At 45.3% G+C, this 25,099-nt stretch overlaps 1 protein-coding gene across 1 annotated transcript in view; it reads left to right on the top strand.

The window, feature by feature from the left end:
• Positions 1-25,099, top strand: part of CIMIP4 (ciliary microtubule inner protein 4) — a 90,735-nt gene that overhangs the window by 7,684 nt on the left and 57,952 nt on the right. The gene's annotated exons all lie outside the window — the stretch shown is intronic.

Raw genomic sequence — 25,099 nt, forward strand, 5'->3', positions numbered from 1 at the left:
AAGTGGCTGGGAATTTGAATAATGCCTGCCTTTCCAATGCAAGTTACAACCTACTTCTAATTGGCCTGGTTCATTTAATTTTTTGCTGTGGTGCCACCCGTCATGTTCCATGGCCTCATATGCTGTTGCAGACACGCGCTGCCCCTCCTTGCTGTGGCATTTCTCTTCTAAAGTCTGTGTTCCCACCGGCAGGGTCCACGGATGCATATCCTTTTTCAGCAGCATTATCATGCTGTGGTACCACCAGTGAGGTGCCATAGTCTTCTTCTGTGCTTCCGCTGACTGCTTAGTCCTCCTCCTGCTTCCGCTGATGTTGTAATTCACTACTAAAGTCTGTATTCACACTGCCAGGGTTCATGGACAACTCTGCTGCCATGTCATTGCTGTCACTGCAAAAAAAAAAAAAATCTCTGGGTGTTTTTGTGGTGTCGTCGTCCACTCATCCTCCTCCAATGGTACCACCGCCAGGTGCCATGGGGACTCCTCACCTGCCTGCATGCTTGTAATTTGCTAAGGACTCTGCTTGGGGACTCTGTGATTGCTTAAAGTGTGTTTCCCTGTTGAAAACCAATTATTAGCAATTAATAGCCGCATTTAAAGTTTTAATTTAACTTTAAAATCCATTGTCTCAAAAACTAAAAGTTCTTTTTGAATTTTTTTTAAGTTGTAGCCACATCTCACCTCTATAATCCATGCAATTTTGGAGATTGTAGCATGTGTGGGTGCTTTGCTATTAACGTTTAAGACTAATCCATGATCACGGATTTTACAGGCAATCATGTTGAAAATCCGACTCGGATTCGGAAGTCCATTTCAAATCTGGATCGCAATCACGGCTTATCTGGATTTTGATTCTGATTTATTTGAATCCATGATCGGGGGTATCCGAGCAAATGCATGACAGTTTTATTAGTACATTCATTAAAAGTCAACGCAGGTATAAAAAGTCATTGTATGTAGGGAATGGTAAATTCTTCACCACAATACATCAAATGCTCAGAGGTAGGTATCCGGCAAACATCAAAACAAGAAAAGGCTTACCAGCTCCCAACAACCCACATTATAAGGTTGTAAAATGGCTCAGGTCACAGATAACGTCCAGTGAACGTCAGACGTCGTGAAGATCCTGTGGACATCCGTATGGAAGTAAAGTTTCAGGAATTTACATAGGAAAACACAAACGGCAATATCTAAACATATCAGAAACTGGGAACCCCGGAAGATTAGCGCGCATGTAATGGTCAATCGCAGATCAATAGACAATGGTGCCGCCTGTTACCTTCCCGACCGGTTTCGCAGTCTTGCGTCATCAGGGAAGAAAAAGATCAGACCCTAATCTGCCCCTTGCGGGCACCCAATTACCCGCCTACACCCTCAGATCGCCCTCAGGCCCCCCTAATCACCTCGCCAGTGCATTGCTTGCATCTATTCTCCCCTCTAATGACACCCTGATCACCTATCAAACACCCTGTCACCCCCTGTCACTGCTACCCATCAGATCAGACCCTAATCTGCCCCTTGCGGGCACCCAATTACCTGCCCACACCCTCAGATCGCCCTCAGACCCCCCCTGATCACCTCCCCAGTGCATTGCTTGCATCTATTCCCCCCTCTAATCACACCCTGAGACACCCATCAATCACCTCCTGTCATCACCTGTCACCCCCTAGCATACCTACCCATCGGATCAGGCCCTAATTTGTCCCGTGTGGGCTCCTGATCACTCGGTCAAACCCTCAGATCCCCCTCAGACCCCCTTCCGATCACCTCCCCAGTGCATTGATTGCATCTATTCTCCCCTCTAATCACCCCCTGAGACACCCATCAATCACCTCCTGTCACCTCCTATCACACCCTAGCATTCCTATCCATCAGATCAGGCCCTAATCTGCCCCCTGCGGGCTTCTGATCGTCCGGCCAAACCCTCACCCGCCCCACTGCAGTGACAGATTTTTTTTTTCTGATCACCAATCCAAGAAGCTACCATGCCCAGCCTTTTCGGTGGAAACCACTCCAAGTTTCCGAACATAACATTTTTTGGGGCCTTCTCCTTAACATGGGTCTAGTCAAAAAGAATGTATTGCAGTCTTATTGGTCTACGCACCCAATAAATCACATGCCCATGTTCTCTGCTGCCATGTCCAGGTCATGATTTGAAAACATCCTGCACTTCAGTGCCAATACAACCTGTCAACAAAGAGGCCACCTTGCTTATGACCGGTTCCACAATATTAGGTCCCTCATAGACCACCTGCCATCAAAATTTGCAGATTCTTATACCCCTGAACATTCTTTTTGAGGCATTTGGTTTCCAGACTACTCCTCATGGTTTTGGGCCCCTAAAATGCCAGGGCAGTATAGGAATCCCACAAGTGACCCCATTTTAGAAAGAAGACACCGCAAGGTATTCCGTTAGGTGTATGATGAATTCATAGAAGATTTTATTTTTTTGTCACAAGTTAGTGGAAAATGACACTTTGTGAAAAAAACAATAAACATCAATTTCCACTAACTTGTGACAAAAAATAAAATCTTCTATGAACTTACCATACTCCTAACGGAATACCTTGGGTGTCTTTTTTCCAAAATGGGGTCACTTGTGGGGTTCCTGTACTGCCCTGGCATTTTAGGGGCCCTAACCTGTGAGGAGTAAGGCCCATACACACGTCGGATTTGCGCGAACGACGGGTCGTTTGAACGTTCCGTCGTTCGCACGTTTCAGCATGAAATCCGGCGTGTGTACAGACTATCGTTCGGGAGATAAGACTGGTTACCAACGATCCGCCGGGCGGATCGCTGGTAACCAGTCTTATCTCCCGAACGATAGTCTGTACACACGCCGGATTTCATGCTGAAACGATGCGAACGACGGAACGTTCAAACGACCCGTCGTTCGCGCAAATCCGACGTGTGTATGGGCCTGTAGTCTACAAACCAAATGCCTCAAAATGACCTGTGAAATCCTGAAGGAACTAATAGGACGTTGGGCCCCTTAGCCAGGGGCGTAACAATAGACCCTGCAAGGGTTGCCTCCGCAGGGGGGCCCAGAAGCCACAGGGGCCCATGGGGGGAAAAGTTTGAGAGACTGACAGCTAAGGGCATGGAACGAAAAAACGTATTCTGCTCTCCCACCATTGTTATATTGACTGCATGTGTCCATAACACAGATAAGGACTCATACACACTTTGGAATTTGTACACTGTCCCTGCTCCCTAGGGTTCATAAAAAACATGTATCTCTCACTGCTGCAAAGTTCTGATGACTTCATGTACAACTTTACAAACAAAGGAGTTACATTTTGAAAAAAGTTGTAGACTTTTCCTTTTCAGCAAAAGGATTCCTAGATTCTTATCACAAGGGCGAATGACCTTATGGCCTCTGATTACTTTTACAACACAATGGAGTGGAGATTGATGTCTGACTGTTGCTGCTTCATTGAGAGCTTGTTGTCTCAATGAAGTCCAAGATCTTGTAATAACACTATCAATCAGTGACATTCTGAATGTTTTGCCAAAGTTACAGTGATACTATATCTTATGTTCAGCATGTCATTGTTGTTCCTCCATATAGCATGTGCTCTCATGTAGTAAAATAATACAGCTGTGTGTGTATGTATGTACTGGGAGCAGAGCTGCAATGAGGGACTTGTCGGCTGCAAGGGGCTGGAGGAAGCCCCGGGTAAGTAGATCTGGGGGTAGCATAGATTGCCTGACATTTCCTTTAAGTCTAAGGGCCCGTTTTCCACTTGTGCAAATCTGCATGCCTTTTCTGCATGCAGATTCGCATAACCAATACAAGTGGATGGGCCTGATTCCACTTGTCAGAAATCCTGTGCCCTGTGCGGTTTTATGTGCAGGAAAAATCTGCACAGCAGAGCCATCAGAATTCGCACACCAATTCGCATACAATGTATTTAATAGGAAATTTGCATGCTTTTTCGTATGCGAATTTTAACGATAATTTGCGGGCGTTTTCGCATAAAATCAATGGAAAAGCACACAGGCACTGACATGGTTAAAGAGACTCTGTAACATTCAAAAGATCCCCTGGGGGGTACTCACCTCGGGTGGGGGAAGCCTCCGGATCCTAATGAGGCTTCCCACGCCGTCCTCTGTCCCACGGGGGTCTCTCCGCAGCCCTCCGAACAGCCGGCGACTGTGCCGACTGTCAGTTCAATATTTACCTTTGCTGGCTCCAGCGGGGGCGCTGTGGCGACTTTCCATTCCGAACTACACGGAAATACCCGATCTCATTCGGGTCCGCTCTACTGCGCAGGCGCCGGAAACTTGCGCCTGCGCAGTAGAGCGGACCCGACGGCGATCGGGTATTTCCGTGTAGTTCGGAGCCGACAGCCGTCAGAGCGCCTGCGCAGGAGCCAGGAAGGTAAATATTGACGTCACCGCTGCACGGACTCCACGGAGGGCTGCAGCGAGACCCCTGACGGATGGAGGACGGCGTGGGAAGCCTCATTAGGATCCGGAGGCTTCCCCCACCCGAGGTGAGTACCCCCCAGGGGATCTTTTTATGTTACAGTTCCTCTTTAAATTTGCATACTTACTAACATATGCGAAAATGCCCGCGAATTCGCTGTAAAATTCGCATCCGCATGCAAATTCGTTTTGCGTTTTCCGCAACTTAATTCATAGCGCACAAGTGGAAACAGGCCCTAAGTGATTTTATCTGCATGGGGAAAACACATTGGTCCTCAGTTTTCCTGTGCAGAAAGCGGGGGGGGGGGGGGGGGGCCCTTCCAAAGTTTCGCAGGGGGGCCCAGTGATGTCTAGTTAAGCCCCTGCCCTTAGCGCACATAGGCTGCAAAAAAGTGCCACACATGTGGTATTGCCGTACTCGGGAGAAGTAGTATAATGTGTTTTGGGGTGTATTTTTACACATACCCATGCTGGGTGGGAGAAATATCTCTGTAAATGGACAATTGTAGAAAAATCTAAAAATTGTCATTTAAAGAGATATTTCTCCCACCCAGCATGGGTATGTGTAAAAATACACCCCAAAACACATTATACTACTTCTCCTGAGTACGGCAATACCACATGTGTGGCACTTTTTTGCAGCCTATGTGCGCTAAGGGGCCCAACGTCCTATGAGTACCTTTAGGTTTTACAGGGGTGCTCACAATTTAGCACCCCCCAAAATGCCAGGACAGTAAACACACCCCACAAAAGACCCCATTTTGGAAAGTAGACACCCCAAAGTATTCAGAGAGGGGCATGGTGAGTCCATGGCAGATTTCATTTTGTTTTGTGTGTGTCACAAGTTAGCAGAAATGGAAACTTTTTTTTTTTTTTTGGCACAAAGTGTCATTTTCCGCTAACTTGTGACAAAAAATAAAATCTTCTATGAACTCACCATGCCTCTTAGTGAATACTTTGGGATATCTTCTTTCCAAAATGGGGTCATTTGGGGGGTATTTATACTATCCTGGAATTCTAGCCCCTCATGAAACATGTCAGGTGCTCAGAAAAGTCAGAGATGCTTCAAAATGGGAAAATTCACTTTTGGGTATTTCCGTCTACTTCGGCGCCGAGAGGCATCAGAGCGCCTGCTCAGGAGCCAGGAAGGTAAATATTGTGTCACGGCTGTACGGAGGGCTACAGCGAGACCCCCGAGGGACGCAGGACGGCGTGGGAAGCCTCATTAGGATCCTGAGGCTTCCCCCACCCGAGGTGAGTACCCCCCAGGGGCCGTTTTGTCGTTACAGTTCCTCTTTAAAGAGAAACTCCGACCAAAAATTTAACTTTATCCCAATCAGTAGCGGATACCCCCTTTTACATGAGAAATCTATTCCTTTTCACAAACAGAACATCAGAGGGCGTTGTACGACTGATATTGGGGTGAAACCCCTCCCACAAGAAAAGTACGTACTTTTGGCAGTTTCCTGTCTGTGAACCTTGTTGCATTGTGGGAAATAGCTGTCTACAGCGGTTTCCAACTGCCAAAAACCATGCAGCAGCTACATCACCTGCCAGCAGTAAAAATGTTCACTGGAGTTCCCCTTTAAGTGGTGAAGCTCAAAGTGAATTAAAGGGGAACTGAAGAGAGAGGTATATGGAGGCTGTCATGTTTATTTCCTTTTAATCAATACCAGTTGCCTGGCAGCCCTGCTGGTCTATTTCTCTGCAGTAGTATCTGATTAAAACCAGAAACAAGCATGCAGCTAGTCTTGTCAGATCAGACTTACAAGTCTGAACCACTGAAACACCTGATCTGCTGCATGCTTGTTCAGGGGCTATGGCTAATAGTATTAGAGGCAGAGGATCAGCAGGGCTGCCAGGCACCTGGTATTGTCTAAAAGGAAATAAACATGACAGCCTCCATATACCTCTCTCTTCAGTTCCCCTTTAAGTGTTTGCTAGACAGTTATTGTATGCCATATGAACAACTTATGAACATGTTAAATGTACGTGAAGCAGATATTTGCTTTGGGTAAACTGAGCAGTGCTGTATGTGTTATATATCAAGCAGCTAGCCATTCAGTCATCTTAGTGTACATGTGTTATATATTAGGCAGCTAGCCATTCAGTCATCTTAGTGCATATGTGTTATATGTTAGGCAACTAGCCAATCAGCTATTTTAGTAATTTGTGCAGAGGAAGAATAGAGGATCAGGCCTCACAGACAGTCCGTGCATACCTTTCACTGCACCTGTGTGACCGCACGCTGTTTTATATACCAGTCACTGCATACCTTTCACTGCACCTGTGTGACCGCACGCTGTTTTATATACCAGTCACTGCATACCTTTCACTGCACCTGTGCTAACGGCCATGGCTGCGATTTATGTCCGTCAGAATCGCCACCATTACCATTGCCAAAATGAACAGTTTTTTGTGACCCTAGGCCATGACAGGTTTTTGTGACCCTAGGCTATGACCTCTTTGGCCTAGGAGCCTGAAACTCACCAGTCATGATCCCCCTAAGAGTCCCTACAATGCTAGAAAATGTGCCACTGCTGAGCCATTGCCCTTTGAAAAAATGTGAGATTTTGGAAAGTGAAATAGGAGGCCCAATGAAAGCCAATGGCAAAATTCAGCACTTTTGCACCGTTATAACTCTGGTTGGTTATCACCCGCTGACTTTAGCAGTTAACCTCCTGAGTGTTACGCCGCTCAGGAGGTTTTTCCAATTTGTGCCCCCCAGTCCCCCCAGAGAGGGGGGAAATACTGAGCTGCAGGAAGGGGAGTAAATGATTGCTGCACATGGGGGCCTGGAAGAGTTATTGGCTAGTGCTGCTCGGATACCCCTTTTCAAAATCCAAATTGAATTCGGATCCGGATACCCAGATATCCAAATCCGAATCGGATATCCGAATCCGAACTTTTGAGTATCTGAGTAGAATCAGATATCCGAACCCAATATACGGGATATCCGGTCGGATTCAGATATCCGGATAGAAAACCGGAAGTGGCCTTTAAAATGCTTCCAAAACGTTTTGGAAGGTAAAAAATCTCTCTCTCTCTCTCTCTCTCTCTCTCTCTCTCTCTCTCTCTCTCTCTCTCTCTCTCTCTCTCTCTCTCTCTCTCTCTCTCACTCCCTCCAAAAAGGGATTTTAGCCATTGAAGGCCTCTGCTCGAATTATGGATATCCTAAACTATTTCGGATTTTCACATGGAAATCCGAGTTTGCTCGGATAGTGCTATTCGGATTTACACAGATATCTGGAATCCAATCCAAAGTTCGGATAGTGGAAAAAGTTTGCATTATCTGGGTAGTTCGGATACTCGAATATTGGATGAGCACTACTGTTATTGGCTGCACTTAAGGGACGTGAGGGGTTAATGGCTGCAAGAGTCATAAAAAAAACTGTGGCTGTCATCATCTTCTTACCCATAAGCAGATCAGGATCATCTACCAGGCAACCTAGGCAGGTGCTTGGGGCCTGGTGTGTCAGCGCCACGGAAGATGCTGGCGCTATATAAATCGATAATAATAAGAATAGTGGGTGTGAAGGGGCACACCAGCCACCTTCTCTGACCTCTCTCCACTTCTGCTTACCAAAAGGACCGCAAGCGGACCCCCCAAAACTACTACCTTGCCTAGAGCCTGTTACATCTTAAAGTGGACCTGAACTCTTTGCACAAGAGACGAGGAAAACCTAGAAAAATGCACCCTGTATGTATTTAGAGAGTTTAGCCTGTCTCTCATCTGTGACTAATCACAAGTTGCAATCTGATCTCCCCCCTGTGTCAGCTGACTGCCATGGCAGATAAGCAGATAAGCCCATTTGAAAGCACAGGCTGCAAACAATATGTCTGCTTCTATGAATCAGGAAGTAGAAACACTGCAGATTTATTTTAGGATTTGTATCAGCTGTGACAAAGAAATTTTTTTAAAGGTTATTATGCTGTTGCTTTTATGCTTTTACAGCAGAGAGGAAGTTCTGAGTTCAGGTCCACTTTAATCCATCTCTTCCCATAACAAGTGTAGCCACAAAACAGCTGATCTGAAGAATGAACATCTTTATCGAAGGCAGTGAAGTAGTAGTTGGGGCCCTCAGACAGCTCTGGGCCCCCTGCAGTCACAGTGTTTGCTTCCCTGTACTGACGCCCCTGAGACAGGGTACTGCCAGGGCTGCTCTCGAGGACCTCATGATCACGGATTACCTGCGATCACGAGCATTTTTTGGCTTCGAATTCGGAAAAATTCCAAATTTGTGATCAATACTGATCATGGATTTCGAATTTGCATCCATTCGTGATTAAGGCGAATTCGATCGTGATCACAGCGTAGATTTGCAATGACGAATTTGCATTGTGCACGTGCAGTAACCATTGGATGATGTCCAAATTTAGCTATGCTGGGGCAGAAAAATTAAAAAAAAAGAAGAAGATGATGGCGAAAAAGAATAAACAAACAAATACAGAAAACAAATGTTTTTCAGCAATTTGTTTTGTTTTTTTAATTATACCACCACACATAATTAATTGCGTTTTTGCTTTAAAAAAAAAACATGATGCTTTATCCATCATTTACCCTAAGGCTGCTTCCACACAGGGACGTTACAGGCGCACGTTAGTGCAGCCTGTAACGCTCCCCCTGCGCACAGCAATGTAACACAAGTGGGCTGTTCACACTGCCCACGTTGCGTTACATGTAACGCTGCACGTTGTAGTGAAAGTGCCGCATGCTGTGCGTAGACTGTTTGCACATGCTCAGTGGGGGGCGGAGAGGAGGCGGGGAGATGCCACTACAGTAGCCGCGCACATGGCTACTTAATATGCAGTGCACTGGCGGCCGCTGATTGGCCGGCGGGGCCACGTGATGCGGAGTGTCTCGCTCCGCATCACGTGGTCCCGCCGGTTAATCACCGCCACCCTGGGAACCTTATGCGGATAGAGTCGCCTAACGTGGCTCACTCTAACGTCCTCTCCCGCACCACCATGCGTTGCGTTAGGGGCACGTTATGCGATCATAACGTCCCCTAAAACGCAACGTCTTGGTGGGAAAGTAGCCTCAAAGAAGTTTTGGAAGCAATTTAAAGGCCATTCGTGATTACGACTCGTGATTACGGATTTGGCCGTAATCACAACGCGAATGTGAATTGGTTCGCGTGGTCTTGATCACGACCGAATCCGGATTTTCGCAAACCCGAATTCGCAACAACTCGAATAGGAAAAGGGGGTATTCGAGCAACCATGAGTACTGCTTTGTTCAACCTCACATTACCTTGTATTTGGAAAATAAAAACAGATAAACAGACAATTTAATGTGAACCGATCTGGTTTCCGTGACTCAGCAATTCCTGTACTTTCCATCCTTACCTCGACCTGGAAGCCACAACAATCTGCTGGAACTTCGACCAACCAATAGATTTTAACTTATTGAAGTTTGATGGGTGAACTCATGTGAGCTGATATTTCTGTTAGAAAGTTTCCCGTTAATGTACTTTGCTGGATGGTATTTGCCTTTGTGAGTTCAGTAAGAGTGTTCATGTTATCAGGTCCAGGTTTCCTCTGCAGAAAATACAGAATAATCTTGTTTTCTCTACAATCATTTTTTTCTAGCTATGTGGTTGTTCTGGTTAATCGAGTGCTTATTGCATTCTTTACTGCAGCTTTAGAAAGAATTTATATTTTCACTTCTGACTATCAGTGAACTTTACCCCTCAGAGGAGTGTGACTGGTGCAGCTTTATACGGTATATCTGCAGATAATGTTGCTGATGTGTGGCGGAGTATTGAAGGAGCAATGTGGCAAAAACTGTAAAATACCTGTATACACCTACATAAAAGATGTATATTTGCACTGTAAAGAACTTTTTTCCCATGTCACTGCCACTTACAGTTTGTATAATTATGTTACAGCTCTGAACCTCTTAACTGCAGGTTAAGGACTAGTCCATCTCCTCATGGAGAAAGCTCAAGTTTTCCTTTATTCTTTATGAAGCACTTCCTGTGACCGTTCGTTCTCGTTTTGCATTTGCGATTTTCTGCGCATTTTCCCCCGCAACGCTCACATTTGCAATTACAGTATGTGCCGCCACAAACTAAAAATTGCAGAAGGAACGCAGCAAAAGGTTTGCGGAAACCACGATAGCAAAAGCCAACGGAGACCCGGGAATCGCAGGGTAAAGACAGCCCTACAAGTGTGTTCCCTCAGTTAGGGGTGTACTTACTTTTGTTGCCAGCGGCTTAGACATTAAAGGTTGTGTGTTAAGTTATTTTGATGTAACAGCAAATGTACCCCGTTATACAAGCTGTACTTTAGACAAGGCGCATACAATTCACGCCGGTTTCACACTTGAGGCAAGCGTTGCGGTGCCATGCGCTTTACACCGCATTGCCGGCGCCAACGTATTTAATATTTCTGCATTGTTTATAGACTTCCATGCATTCCTTCGCTGCAGAAGTCTGACAACAACGTGCTGTTGACTTTGCGGCGGGTCGGTGGCGATTCGGAAATTTCCGGCGCAACACATCGGGGTTAGTGTACTGGGCCCCATAGACTTTCATTGCTGTTGCGTTACGTTGCGTACCGAAAGGGTCATGCAAAGAAAGTCTCCTAGTGTAAAGGGAGCCTCATATTGCGCCTTTCTCCTGGCAGAAAGCCCCTCCCCCATGAAAAGATGTTAGGTAAAATATTTACAAAAATGTGAGAGGTGTACTCATTTTTGTGAGATTCTTTTCATCTCCTATCCGTGTGTAGATTTGTACTGTATGTGTGACATTTTTCATTTTTTCGTCATAGTGCCCCTTTAACTGAATAACAAAAGTGTCATGCAAATTATATACTGTACTTACATACCTCCCAACTTTTTGACATGAGAAAGAGGGACACTTAAGCCACGCCCCTGCCACACCCCTGATCACGCCCCCGTCACACCCCTAGTCACGCTTTCCATAATGATTTCATAAGAAACGTGTGTTTTTGTAATTCAAACCACACTGGTCCTTTCTATCTTCATTCATTTCCCTTCATAGTAACATTTTAAAATAAGAAATATATCAATTTAAAAGATGGGAATAAAGTTTATAGTCAAACACATTTTTTAGTACAGATATATATATATATATTACATAGAAAGTGGGACAAAGTCCTGAAAGAGGGACAAATGAGGAGGAAAGAGGGACAGAGGGACCGGCTCACAAAGAGGGACATATGGGAGCTTTGCGTACTTGTATCAGCTCCAGTCACTCCTTCATCAGATGATCAGAGATCAGATGCCTCTTTGTGTGACCCGGAGATTTAGGAAAGGACACAGCACGGTTTAGGATCTGTGGCAGGGCTGCTTCAAGTTTCAACTGGTTTACCTTTATGCAAAACTGAAGCATTTGGTTCCACCCAATGTCAGACGCTGAGTTTCAGCAAAATCATGTTACAGTTTGTAGAGCAACAAGCTACAGTGCTGACAGGAGCAATTACCGTAAACTCCTTCAACTTTGCTTATTTCTTGTCATTCCTGACTCCTATCTATGGAGCGCATCAGGCACGTATAGGAAACCCCTGTATGGTCTCTGATATGGCTTAGCTGAGTGCTGAGCTTAGATAAAGAGGATCTGTAGTAAAAATAATATAATTAATAAAATTGCTTATTGTCTTTACAATATTTATTCATAGATCATTTAGGGCTCTTTTCCACTATAGCGTTTGCGATTGCTGAATCGCAAAATCGCAAACTGCTAGTGATTTTCAAATCACTATGGTTTGCTTTTTAACATAGGAATCGCGGTAGGTCATTTCCACTACCACGATTCATTTTTTACTTAATCACGATTGCGCCGTGGAGCAATTATTGCTCCGATTTGGCTATGCAGTACATAGCATAGCAAAATCGCTTTTTTGCTGAATCGCAATCGCTAGCGTTTAGCGCTAACGCCAGCGATTGCTAGCGGAAAAGGGCCCTAAAGTCAGTGTTTTCCCATTGTAAAATCTTTCCTCTCCCAGATTAAGGCCTCGTTCACACTGCACGCGTTTCCACAACTTCCTTATACTACTGCACTATAACCCAGGGTAGCAGCAAAAAAGGGTGCTGGTGGCTAATGGATGATTTGGCCCCGCCATAGACTCTAATGCATTTATCGGTAATACGGCGCCAAAAGCAGAAACAAGGCCACCCAATAAATATTGTTTTCAACACTAGAACATTCAAGTTTTTGAAATATGTTATAGTTTAAAATCTTGCAACATTCTAGTTTTTAGGTAATATTATTTAGTTTATATGTACAGATTTTACATTGTCAAATATGTTGTCATTTCTACGTTTGTAAGGGTGTTTGTGCAGAGGGAGTGGTTAGGCACCACCTGGGGGGTCTTAGGGTTAAACCCACTACCGAATGGAGTACAGGTAAAAATCAAATGTCTCACTTTGCCAAAATCGGCTTGACCTTAAATGTACATAAAAGTTAGGAGGGACATAGAGTGTGAGTCACTCCTCTCTGGATCAGAGCTCTGACTTGAGCGAGTTGCTGGGGGAATCTCTGTCGGTTGGTGGGGGGAATATCTTGTATATCTTGTATATATTAATGTGTATCACATACTCCTGACGACGCCTCGTGTATTGAGGTGAAACAATTGTTGAGCAACACCTACTTATCACACTCTATACCTCACTCTAGACACCCATGGTGATATATATACCCAGCTACCTTCCATGAAGGTGATCTTTTTCCCCTATGGGGGTAATTTCCTTTAGTGCTACAGTGTGCTAGACTGGCGATTAGAGCATAGATGTTCAACCAGTCTTCTTAATAAAGGAAATTGTGTAGTTCCTGTATGCCCACAAGTGCTGGCTTGGTGGATTGCAGTATGTCCAGATTGTCTATAGACACATTGTCTGCAAGATAGCTACACCCCACCTTATACATTGTGGTGGGGGGGATCAGCAAAGACCCTTGCGGTTTTATCAATTCATCTGGAACATACTACCACCCAGCATTGTGACAATCATACTGAGTCCGTATACAGAGAACCCTGTCCATTAACAATTGTAGGAAATCTCTGTGTACAGAGTAAGCTAAGCTTGTCAGTTAACTCTGATCCAGAGAGGAGTGACTCACACTCTATGTCCCTCCTAACTTTTATGTACATTTAAGGTCAAGCCGATTTTGGCAAAGTGAGACACGGGTCTTAGGGTTAGGCACCACCTGGGGGGTCTTAGGGTTAGGCACAACCAGGGGGGCCTTAGGTTAGGCACAACCAGGGAGGTCTTAAGCTTAGGCACCACTGGGGGGGGGGGGGTCTTATGATTAGGCACCACCAGGAGGGACTTAGGGTTATGCACCACCGGGGGTGGTTAGGGTTAGGCACCACCAGGGGGGTGGTTAGGGATATGCACCACCAGGGGGTGGTTAAGATTAGGCACCACCAGAGGGGGTGGTTAGGGTTAGCCACCACCAGAGGGGTGGTTAGGGTTAGCCACCACCATGGGGGAGGTTATAATTAGGCACCACTGGGGGGGAGGTCTTAGGGTTAGGCACAACCAAGGGGGTGGTTAGGGTTAGCCACCACCAGGGGGGGTTAGGGTTAGGCACCACCAGGGGGGTGGTTAGGTTTAGCCACCACTACGGGGTGGTTAGGGTTAGGCACCTCCAGGGGGTGGTTAGGGTTAGGCACCACTGGGGGCGGGGGGGAGGTCTTAGGGTTAGGCACCACCACAGGGATGGTTAGGGTTAGGCAGCACCAGGAGGAGTCCTAGGACTAGGCAGCACTGGGGGTCTTAGATTTAGGAACCAACGGGGTCTTGGGGTTAGGCACCACCAGCGGGGTCTTGGGGTTACGCACCACTAAGGAAGGGTTCTGTGTGAGAGTAGGGTTAGGTTAAGCTGTATTTTTGAAATATGTAACGGTTTTTAAAGAGACTCCGTAACAAAAATTGCATCCTGTTTTTTATCATCCTACAAGTTCCAAAAGCTATTCTAATGTGTTCTGGCTTACTGCAGCACTTTCTACTATCACAGTCTCTGTAATAAATCAATGTATCTTTCCCTTGTCAGACTTGTCAGCCTGTGTCTGGAAGGCTGCCAAGTTCTTCAGTGTTGTGGTTCTGCTATGAACTCCCCCTTTCAGGCCCCTCTCTGCACACTGCCTGTGTATTATTTAGATTAGGGCAGCTTCTCTCTTCTCTCTTATCTTTTACAAGCTGGATAAATCGTCCTCTGAGCTGGCTGGGCTTTCACATACTGAGGAATTACAGACAAGGGCAAAGCTGTATGCAGGAAGAAACGAGCAGCCTGAAACTTTAGTGCATGAGAACTGCAGGGGGAAAGAAACACACAAATGATCTCTTGAGATACAAAAGGAATGCTGTATACAGCCTGCTTGTGTATGGATGTATTTTCTATGTGTGGACATACTGTACATCAACCTACTTCCTGTTTTGGTGGCCATTTTGTTTGTTTATAAACAAACTTTTTAAAACTGTTTTTAACCACTTTTAATGCGGCGAGGAGCGGCGAAATTGTGACAGAGGGTAATAGGAGATGTCCCCTAACGCACTGGTATGTTTACTTTTGTGCGATTTTAACAATACAGATTCTCTTTAAAGTAAATATCTTTTCGTTTTGATTTCCTGTCTGTTTTAAAACAGTACTTATTGTTTACATGTTTTCGCACCTACTTGAAAACAATATTTTCCGTTAAGGAAATATCATTATCCAGCTGCGCCAATTTGTTATCCAGCCACGCCCTTTTTTCCTCGCACCTTTTTTTTTAATGCACGCTAACCCAGGTGTGAGTTTCTTTAACAATCCAGTTATGTAGAAGATCACAATATTGCCCTGATTCTCTCCTCAGGCTGTTGGTTTTGAACTTGCTGTTGTTCTGGGTGATCGGGGTGTTTGCATTCCTCTGTCTTTGCCTTGTGCTGGTGAAGACTGCAGCTGTAACAACATCCAGCTTGTTCTCCGAGGGTGGTGGTGACAACCAATCAGGAGATACCGGTCTGCATGGAGAGACTTCCTGAAGATTTCTTTACCTCTGTGTCCTCCGTCTTATCTAGAGAACACAGTCCAAAAAAGGCCAACCCTTTGCTTTGTCTTGAGGTGACATTGTAGAAACGAACCGTGTATTCCCAGCATTAAAGGCTCAGTCTTAACGATGGAGGATGGGGGGTGTGGGGTTAAAGGATACCCGAAGTGACATGTGCAGAGGCGGGACAAGGTCCTCCAGCACCCAAGGCTGAGACACCAAAGTGCGCCCCTCTATCCCTGCCACCCCAGCCGTCACACACTGATTGCTATTAGACTAAGAGGTGCCACAGGGCCCACAACCTCTCCAACACCTTAATATCTAGTTATCTGGCTTGCAGTTACTGCTATGTATCCCCTTTTCTTATTTCTTTCTGCTTCAAACACATTTAGGAATGACAGCTGAATGAATTGTGCGCCCCCTCCTACACTGCGCCCTGAGGCTGGAGCCTTTCCAGCCTATGCCTCGGCCCGGCCCTGGAGATGTGACATGATGAGTTAGACATGGGTATGTACAGTGCCTAGCACACAAATAACTGCTGTGTTCCTTTTTTTTTTTTAAAGATTCTTCTGTGTTCCTTTTTTTCTTTCTCTGCCTGAAAGAGTTAAATATAAGGTATGCAAGTGGCTGACTCAGTCCTGACTCAGAGACAGGAAGTGACTACAGTGTGACCCTCACTGATAAGAAATTCCAACTACAGTATAAAACACTTTCCTAGCAAAAAATGGCTTCTGAGAGCAAGAAAGAGATAAAAAGGGGAATTTCTTATCAATGAGGGTCACACTGTAGTCACTTCCTTTCTGAGTCAGGACTGAGTCAGCCACTTACATACCTGATATTTAACTCTTTCAGACAGAGAAAGAAAACAAGGAACACAGCCTAGTTATTTGTGTGCTAGGCACTGTGCATACCCATGTCTATCTCATCATGTCACATGTCACTTCGGGTATCCTTTAAAGTGAACCTGAGATTTGGAAAAAGAAAGAAATTATACATACCTGGGGCTTCCTCCAGCCCTCTTCATGCTGATCGCTCCCTCAGCGTCCTCTCACGTCACCTCACCTGGATCTCCCGCTACACGGCACAGTAATTCCACCGATCGGGGTGTACTGCACATGCGTGGCCCATCATGCTTCCGTCGCTGGGAGAGTTTGGCACCTGCACGGCGCGCATGGACATGACCACTTGTTTAAGGCCCATTTTCTGCAGGCAGTTGATAGGCAGTGAAAAGCCTCTCAAACTCTCACAACTGCTCGCTGCTGCCTGGTAACTGCTCACTGCTGCCTGTTAACTGCTCACTGCTGCCTGGTAACTTCTCGCTGCTGCCTGGCAACTGCTGCCTGGTTACTGCTCACTGCTGCCTGGTAACTGCTCACTGCTGCCTGGTTACTGCTCACTGCTTCCTAGTAACTGCTCACTGCTGCCTGGTTACTGCTCACTGCTGCCTGGTATATGCACGCTGCTGCCTGGTAACTGCTCACTGCTGCCTGGTAACTGCTCGCTGCTGCCTGGTACCTGCTCGCTGCTGCCTGGTAACTGCTCGCTGCTGCCTGGTAACTGCTCGCTGCTGCCTGGTAACTGCTCGCTGCTGCCTGGTAACTGCTCACTGCTGCCTGGTAACTGCTCACTGCTGACCGGTAACTGCTCAGTCTGCTCTGGATCTGTATGTGTCTGACCACTAGCCCTGTAACATGCGTAATGTCATATACACACGCATACAGTGCATCAACCTGTCTAAAGACTATGAGCACATATCATAAAACTACTCTGATGGGGCATGATAGCGCATTGAAAGTAATCCCACAAGGGTGCAACACACGCCACTCATAGCATGTGCACACCAGCATAATGTGACTGTGTGGGAGTGTGCAAAGGGTTAATTACCTTTGCAGGTATTAGGCCACACCCCTTTGGCACCCGTCTGTCTGGGCGATGAGTGTGTGGACTTTCCTCCCCTTATAGTCAGCACTGAGGGTGGAATCTGGAACATATGAGGCAGAAGTCACTGGGGAAGATGGTGTTTGTAAAAGTATTTTGTTATTTTTGTTGACTTCAGTGCATTATATTATATTAACCACTTCAGCCCGAGAGCAATTTTCACATTATAGGCGCTGCTCCCATTCAATCGCCAATAACTTTATTACACCTTATCACAGCTAAATGATCTATATGTTGTTTTTTTCACCACAAATTTAGCTTTCAGTGTGTGTTAATTTTGTTTAGTAATCACCTTATTTTCTATGCATTTTAAAGGGAAAATAAGGGAAAAAATTGAAAAATCAAACTATTTCTCCATTTACATCCATTATAGCTTTACATTAACCACTTCACCCCAAAGGCCGTTTTTACCCTAACGGACAAGAGGAATTTTCACCTTTCAGTGCTCATCCCTTTCATTTGCCAATAGCTTACTCACTACTAATCACAATGAAATGATATATATCTTGTTTTTTTTCACCACCAATTGGGCTTTTTGGGGTTGATATTTGTTTTCAGCAATTACTTTATTTTCTATGCCGCCATTACCGTCGGGATCCCGTGCTGAGTGATTGGAGAAGAGGACCGACCGGTCCTCTACCCAATCGCACTGCCTGGGGTGAATGGACGCGACCGCAAACAGCTGCCGCGTCCATTCATAAAAACAGGAAGCTGTTACAGTTTAATAAAGTGTAAAAAAAAAAAAAAAAGTGATCACTTCCTATACGGGAGAGTGTTCACTAGCGCCATCTTGTGGCCAAAAACTATATTACACATACATATACAAGTACATACACACTATTAATAAAATTACACTTCCAACCCTCCCCCCCCCCCCCCAAAAAAAAAACACTTGCAAATAAAAATCAGCGTAAAATAAATAAATAAATAGTTGCCTTAGGGACTCAGCTTTTTTAAATCTATATTTTATGGGGGAAAATTAATTTTAATTTATTATATAGGGGCTTGTAATTATGGCCAGAACAAAAAAAAACAAAACAGAAAAATAACACCTATATTTCAAAATAATATATTGTCGCCATACATTGTGATTGGGACATAATTTAAACGGTTTAATAGTCGGGACAACTGGGCAAATAAAATGTGTTTGTTTTAACCACACGAGAATGTTTAATTTTAAAACTATAATGGCTGAAAACTGAGAAATAATTATTTTATTTTTTTTTTCCCATTAAAACGCATTTAGAATAAAAAAATTCTTAGCAAAATGTACTACCCACAGAAAGCCTAATTGGTGGTGAAAAAAACGAGGTATAGATAATTTTCTTGTGATAAGTAGTAATAAAGTTATTAGGGAATAAAAGGGAGGAGCACTGACAAGTGAAAATTGCTCTGGTCCGTTAGAGTAAAAACCCTTGGGGGTGAACTGGTTAAAGAGAAAAACAACGAAAAAAATGAAAAAATACACTATTCTTCCAATTTCATCCTCTATAGTTTTAATATCAACACATTAAGATTTTAATTATGTCCCTAGTACAAAGTATGGTGACAATATACAGTACTATTTGGAAATAAAGGTGTCTTTTTTTTGGTGTGTTTTTTTTTCACTATTACGTGCACGCGAGCACGGCCACGCGCACAGCGGCAGCAACACTGTCTGACTTATAAAAACGTCCTGGAGCCTTTAAGAGGCTCTAGTCAGGTTGTCATAAAGTGGTTAAACAGTGCTGACTATAATTTAAACCCACTAATTGTATTTGCTCATCCATCCTGGTTATTGCAACATTTAGATTATGTTCCTAGCACAATGTATGGTGACAATATTGTATTTGGGAATAAGGGTGTCTTTTTTTCTGTTTTTTGTTTTTTGCTTTCTCGTTGTACACTATCAATGATTACAAGGCCTTATTTTGAGAAATAATAGTAATATACCCTTATGGCATACATATTTAAAAAGCCGGGTTCCTAAGGTAACAATATATGTTGTTTCTTTCATATTCTGTCTTTGTTTTCATTTTACAAGTCTTTTATTTTGGTACAGAATATGCATAATTTAATTTCTTTTGATTCAGTTTGTGACAAAAAAAAAATACAGGAGACGTGCACCTCAACTCTTTTAACTCTATTCTACTACTTATCACGGTTAAAATGATACCACATATGTCTCTTGTAGTGTTGCTAAAACTTTCTCAAGTTTGATCATAGTTCTGAAAATGACTTTTTATGTTTGACTGAGTTTGTCCCTACCTATTTTTCATGTGACGTGGGTCACAGCTATTAAACACACCAAAAAGTATTCTACAACTAGTCACAGTTAAAATGATACCACATGTGCCTCATTTAGTAGCAAACTGGTGGTGCACTGTCCACAACAACACTGGACAAATATATTCATCCAGTTAGTCTTAAGTGGTTAATAATATAATATATATTATAATTATAATATACAGGGAGTGCAGAATTATTAGGCAAATGAGTATTTTGACCACATCATCCTCTTTATGCATGTTGTCTTACTCCAAGCTGTATAGGCTCGAAAGCCTACTACCAATTAAGCATATTAGATTATGTGCATCTCTGTAATAAGAAGGGGTGTGGTCTAATGACATCAACACCCTATATCAGGTGTGCATAATTATTAGGCAACTTCCTTTCCTTTGGCAAAATGGGTCAAAAGAAGGACTTGACAGGCTCAGAAAAGTCAAAAATAGTGAGATATCTTGCAGATGGATGCAGCACTCTTAAAATTGCAAAGCTTCTGAAGCGTGATCATCGAACAATCAAGCGTTTCATTCAAAATAGTCAACAGGGTCGCAAGAAGTGTGTGGAAAAACCAAGGCGTAAAAAATAACTGCCCATGAACTGAGAAAAGTCAAGCGTGAAGCTGCCAAGATGCCACTTGCCACCAGTTTGGCCATATTTCAGAGCTGCAACATCACTGGAGTGCCCAAAAGCACAAGATGTGCAATACTCAGAGACATGGGCAAGGTAAGAAAGGCTGAAAGACGACCACCACTGAACAAGACACACAAGCTGAAACGTAAAGACTGGGCCAAGAAATATCTCAAGACTGATTTTTCTAAGGTTTTATGGACTGAAGAAATGAGAGTGAGTCTTGATGGGGCAGATGGATGGGCCCGTGGCTGGATTGGTAAAGGGCAGAGAGCTCCAGTCCAACTCAGACGCCAGCAAGGTGGAGGTGGAGTACTGGTTTGGGCTGGTATCATCAAAGATGAGCTTGTGGGGCCTTTTCGGGTTGAGGATGGAGTCAAGCTCAACTCCCAGTCCTACTGCCAGTTTCTGGAAGACACCTTCTTCAAGCAGTGGTACAGGAAGAAGTCTGCATCCTTCAAGAAAAAAACGATTTTCATGCAGGACAATGCTCCATCACACGCGTCCAAGTACTCCACAGCGTGGCTGGCAAGAAAGGGTATAAAAGAAGAAAAACTAATGACATAGCCTCCTTGTTCACCTGATCTGAACCCCATTGAGAACCTGTGGTCCATCATAAAATGTGAGATTTACAAGGAGGGAAAACAGTACACCTCTCTGAACAGTGTCTGGGAGGCTGTGGTTGCTGCTGCACGCAATGTTGATGGTGAACAGATCAAAACACTGACAGAATCCATGGATGGCAGGCTTTTGAGTGTCCTTGCAAAGAAAGGTGGCTATATTGGTCACTGATTTTTTTTTGTTTTGTTTTTGAATGTCAGAAATATATATTTGTGAATGTTGAGATGTTATATTGGTTTCACTGGTAAAAATAAATAATTGAAATGGGTATATATTTGTTTTTTGTTAAGTTGCCTAATAATTATGCACAGTAATAGTCACCTGCACACACATATATCCCCCTAAAATATCTAAAACTAAAAACAAACTAAAAACTACTTTCAAAAATATTCAGCTTTGATATTAATGAGTTTTTTGGGTTCATTGAGAACATGGTTGTTGTTCAATAATAAAATTATTCCTCAAAAATACAACTTTCCTAATAATTCTGCACTCCCTGTATATTATAATTAATATAATTAATATATTATATTATAATTATATCATATTATATATATATATATATATATATATATTTTTTTTTTTATTTATTATAATTATATTGTTATTGTAACAATATCTGTATATATAATAGACTAAGTGCCTCAACCTTCAAACAAGAAGAAGAAGTACTTTGCATGAGAAAATGTATGCGTGCTCAAACACCAAGTTTAAGGCCTCTTTTCCACGGACTGTTGAGCTGTGAGGCAGCAGCAAGCAGTGACCAGGCAGCAGTGAGCAGATACCAGGCAGCAACAAGCAGTTACCAGGCAGCAGCAAGCAGTTACCAGGCAGCAGCAAGCAGTTACCAGGCAGCAGCAAGCTGTTACCAGGCAGCAGCAAGCAGTTACCAGGCAGCAGCAAGCAGTTACCAGGCAGCAGCAAGCAGTGACCAGGCAGCAGTGAGCAGATACCAGGCAGCAACAAGCAGTTACCAGGCAGCAGCAAGCAGTTACCAGGCAGCAGCAAGCAGTGACCAGGCAGCAGTGAGCAGATACCAGGCAGCAACAAGCAGTTACCAGGCAGCAGCAAGCAGTTACCAGGCAGCAGCAAGCAGTTACCAGGCAGCAGCAAGCAGTTACCAGGCAGCAGCAAGCAGTTACCAGGCAGCAGTGAGCAGATACCAGGCAGCAACAAGCAGTTACCAGGCAGCAGCAAGCAGTTACCAGGCAGCAGCAACAATCAGTTACCAGGCAGCAACAAGCAGTTACCAGGCAGCAGCAAGCAGTTACCAGGCAGCAGCAAGCAGTTACCAGGCAGCAGTGAGCAGATACCAGGCAGCAACAAGCAGTTACCAGGCAGCAGCAAGCAGTTACCAGGCAGCAGTGAGCAGATACCAGGCAGCAACAAGCAGTTACCAGGCAGCAACAAGCAGTTACCAGGAAGCAGCAAGCAGTTACCAGGCAGCAACAAGCAGTTACCAGGCAGCAGCAAGCAGTTACCAGGCAGCAGCAAGCAGTTACCAGGCAGCAGCAAGCAGTTACCAGGCAGCAGTGAGCAGATACCAAGCAGCAACAAGCAGTTACCAGGCAGCAGCAAGCAGTTACCAGGCAGCAGCAAGCAGTTACCAGGCAGCAGTGAGCAGATACCAGGCAGCAACAAGCAGTTACCAGGCAGCAACAAGCAGTTACCAGGAAGCAGCAAGCAGTTACCAGGCAGCAGCAAGCAGTTACCAGGCAGCAGCAAGCAGTTACCAGGCAGCAACAAGCAGTTACCAGGCAGCAGTTACCAGGCAGCAGCAAGCAGTTACCAGGCAGCAGTGAGCAGTTGTGAGAGTTTGAGAGGCATTTCACTGCCTATCAACAGTCCATGGAAAAGAGGCCTTACCCTAGCAAGTCTGACATTGCAAATCTGGCCTAATTGGCTATTCATGAGGCAATGCTCATGCAAATGCATGCACAAACCAATACCACAAAGCAGTCACCCTGCTACATGCTACATTAGCACTATCCGGCTTAGTGCACACCAGAGCGGTTCGGCAGCGTTTTGCGATCCGCTTGCGGCTGCGGATAGCTTGGGTAATGTATTTCAATGGGCTGGTGCACACCAGAGCGGGAGGCGTTTTGCTGAAACGCATACTCCTGAGGTGAGGCATTTTTTGGATTGCGGAGGCGTTTCTGCCTCCAATGTAAAGTATAGGAAAAACGCAAACCGCTCTGAAAAACGGCAGTTCAGAGCGGTTTTGCAGGCGTTTTTGTTACAGAAGCTGTTCAGTAACAGCTTTACTGTAACAATATATGAAATCTACTACACCAAAAACGCTTTACAAAACCGCAAAATGCTAGGTGAAATGCTACAGAAAAATAAGAAAAAGCGTTTCAAAATCTGCTAGCATTTTGCGGATCTGCTAGCAGTTTTTGGTGTGCTCCAGGCCTCCAGGAGCGCCACGGGGAGGATTCCCAATGCCCCCTTTTTATACAACTGGGGACCGCAGGGTCCCAGGCTCTCTCACTGCCTGGAAACCACAGCGGCACCCCGGAGGGGGAGGCTGGGTGGCGCGGACGACCCCCCCCAAGTGTGGCCAGCGCCGGGGAGAGCCGTCTGCACCCACCTCCCAATATTAAAAACAGGCACTTACCTTAACGTCCATTGCGTTCTGCTACATGCGCATTAATTTGGGGGCACCACATGAGAAAGGAGAGAAGCATGGGTCACCCCGAGCTTTAGAGCTCAGGGCTGGCTCACATACAGCACTCCAGAGGGGGGGGGGGGGGGAGGACAGGCGCACTCACTCCAGGGTTCACACCACCGGAGCAAGCCATCCACCACCTGCCTCCAAAGGATACAAACTGCACAATATGCTTTCCATGAGAAAATTAATGCGCATGTAGCAGAACCCAATGGACGTTAAGGTAAGTGGCTGTTTTTAATATTAGGAGGTGGGTGCGGACGGCTCTCCCCAGCGCTGGCCACGCTTGGGGGGGGGGGGCGGCTGCGCCACCCAGCCTCCCACTCCGGGGTGCCGCTGTGGTTCCCAGGCAGCGAGAGAGCACTTTGCGGTATTGGTTTTTTGACCCTGCATAGTTTGGCATGCGAAAGCAAATGCATATTTGCATGAGCATTGCCTCATGAATAGCCAATTAGGCCAGATTTGGAAAGCCAGACTTGCTAGGGTTAAACTTGGTGTTTGAGCACGCAAAATTTTTCTCATGGAAAGCATTTTTTGCAGTTGTATCCTTTGGAGGCAGGTGGTGGATGGCTTGCTCTGGTGGTGTGAGCCCTGGAGTGAGTTGTCTGCGCCTGTCCTCCCCCCACCCCGGAGTGTTGTATGGGAGCCAGCCCTGAGCTCTAAAGCTCGGGGTGACCCATGCTTCACTCCTTTCTCATGTGGTGCCCCCAAGTTAATGTGCATGTTGCAGAACGCAATGGACGTTAAGGTAAGTGCCTGTTTTTAATATTGGGAGGTGGGTGCGGATGGCTCTCCCCGGCGCTGACCACACTTGGGGGGGCAGCTGCGCCACCCTGCCTCCCCCTCCGGGGTGCCGCTGTGGTTCCCAGGCAGTGAGAGAGCCTGGGACCCCGCAGTCCCCCGGTTGTATGGGGGCATTCGGAATCCTCCCCGTGGCGCTCCTGGATAGTGCTAATGTAGCATGAACTAATTCCCGCAGGGCGATCGCTTTGCGGTATTGGTTTTTGGACCCTGCATAGTTTGGCATGCGAAAGCAAATGCGTATTTGCATGAGCATTGCCTCATGAATAGCCAATTAGGCCGGATTTGCAAAGCCAGACTTGCTAGGGTTAAACTTGGTGTTTGAGCACGCATACATTTTCTCATGGAAAGCCTACTTCTTCTTGCTTCAAGGTTGAGGCACGTACTCTATTAGATAGATAGATGCGGCGTATGCTACGACGCGGGTTGGCTAGTAATATATTAATATGATATATTATTAGCTGCAGATCACAGCGCTGTACTTAGTCAAAAGACGGCTGTGTCGCCGTCTAACAGTCTCTCAATCGACGATCGACGCTTGGAGACTGAAGGCGGGGCAGAGCTCCGCCCCCAAGCAGGAGATGCCTGCGCGCGATCTCCTGCAGTAGCCATCCCCAGGACTTGACGCCAATTGGCATTAGGCGGTCCTGGAGCTGCCGCCGCGGCCACGCCCATTGGCATGGGTCGGTCTTCGGGTAGTTAAGGTAGCCATATATCTAGCGATTTGGCCGTACGATCGACCATTTGATTTGATCA

The sequence above is a fragment of the Hyperolius riggenbachi genome, chromosome 9 (assembly GCF_040937935.1).
Source record: "Hyperolius riggenbachi isolate aHypRig1 chromosome 9, aHypRig1.pri, whole genome shotgun sequence".
NCBI lineage: Eukaryota > Metazoa > Chordata > Amphibia > Anura > Hyperoliidae > Hyperolius > Hyperolius riggenbachi.